Here is a 2,057-nt window from a genome sequence, read left to right as displayed (position 1 = left end):
TTGTCTCACCTTAGGGGGAAAATAAAAATAATACAAAGCTTAGAAGCAATTATGAAGGCCACAGACCAAGGACACAGAATCAGTAAGAGAATGAGACTTAATCATAAAAAGGTAGAACATTCTACACACACCTTACCCCTGACACACACACTGTATCACCACCTATATATAGCTGGTGTATAACAAGAGGGGAATACAACTGAAAAAACTGAACATCTCAGACAATATTTAAGAAATTTCTAGGAAAATCCAAAGATAACAGGGAATACAAAACAAGGACACTAGAGGATATTTTAGCCTCTGATACCACAGTTACAACAAACAGTGAACACAGCCTAACTCCTAGCCAGATAAACATAAAACCTCACAATAAATGACTATATAGTCATTGACCAATACATCACATCTGGCTTTCAAAAAAATGTATAAGGCATATGAAAGATAAAAATATATAGTTTGAAGAGACAAACTCATCATTAAAACTAGATTTGGGTAAGAAGAAAATTCTGGAATTATCAAAATGGGAATTTAAAACGACTGTGGTTAATATACAAAGGGGTCTAATAGAAAAAGCAGACAACACAAAAAGAACATACAGTTAAAGTTAGCAGACGGATGGAAACTCTAAGAAAGAATCTAAAGGAATTGGTAGCAATCAAAATCACTGTAACAGGAATTTGATGACAAGATCAAGAAATAATCAGTGAACTTGAAGAAATGCCAATATACACTTCTATGACTGAAATGCAAAGAGAAAAAAATAGAACAAAATTTCCAAGAACTATGGGACAACAACAAAAGGTATGACATATGTTAATAGGAATACCAGAAGTAGAATAAAGACAGAAATGAATAAAGGTGCAGTGGCAAAACATTTTCCAAAATCAATGACAGACACCAAACAGAAGATCCAAGAAGCTCATTAAACACCAAGTAGGATAAATACCCAACCCCAAACCTATAGTTAGGCATATCACATTCAAACAGCAGAATGTCAAAGACTAAGACAAACTTGAAAGAAAAAAGAAGGGGAAAACATATGTATACAGAAGAGAAGGGTCAGAATTACATTGGCCTTCTCTTCAGTGTAAAGAAGAAGAGAGTGGAGTGAAATGTTTAAAGTGTTGAAAAAAAAATAACTACCAATCTAGAATTCTGTATCCAGTAAAATTACCCTTCAAAAGTAAAAGAAAAATAAAAACTTTCTCAAACATTTTAGGGATTTATTGTCAGTAAACCTACCTTGCAAGAACTGTTAAAGAAGTTCTTCAGAGAGAAGAAAAATGATGTTGGTCAGAAATTTGAATCTGCATAAAGAAAGAAAGGACATTAGAAAAAAAAATACATGAAGGTAAAATATAATCTTTTATGTTTCTCATTCTTAATTTATCTAGCAAATAACTGTTTATTCCAAATAGTAATAGTAATAATATAGTAAATGATTATAGCTTATGAATAAGTGAAATGAATGACATTAATACTATAAGAAAGGAAGAAACTGGGAATACTCTTTTATATAATACTTGCACTACACATGAAGTATAATGCTATTTGAAAGTGGGTTTGCACTAGTTGTTAATATATGTTACAAACTTTAGGGAAACCATTAAAAATTTTAAAAATACAGCAGATATGCTAAAAGAGGAGAGAAAATGGAATCATAATAAATGAATACTTATAGCCCTGATAAATATAGGCACATAAATTCTTAAGAAAATATTAGGAAACCAAATTCTATAACACGTTAAAAGTATCATACATGATCAAGTAGGATTACTTCCAGGGATGCAAATATGATTATTTCCAAGGATGTAAATGTGGTTAAATATAAAAAAAAATCAATCAAAATTAAAAACCCTTTAAAAATGCATAACTAAAAAAGAGGAGGCAGAAATGAATGGAAAACACACAAACAAATAAAAGAAACAAAGGAAAAACACGGACAATAAATAGAAAATAGTAACAAATATGGCAGATATTAATCCTATTATACAAATAATTATTTTAAATGTAAACAGCCTAAATATACCAATTAAAAGACTGAGGTTGTCAGAGTG

The sequence above is a fragment of the Hipposideros armiger genome, unplaced genomic scaffold (assembly GCF_001890085.2).
Source record: "Hipposideros armiger isolate ML-2016 unplaced genomic scaffold, ASM189008v1 scaffold_329, whole genome shotgun sequence".
In the NCBI taxonomy this organism is placed as follows: domain Eukaryota; kingdom Metazoa; phylum Chordata; class Mammalia; order Chiroptera; family Hipposideridae; genus Hipposideros; species Hipposideros armiger.
Note: the sequence above shows the minus strand (reverse complement) of the source record.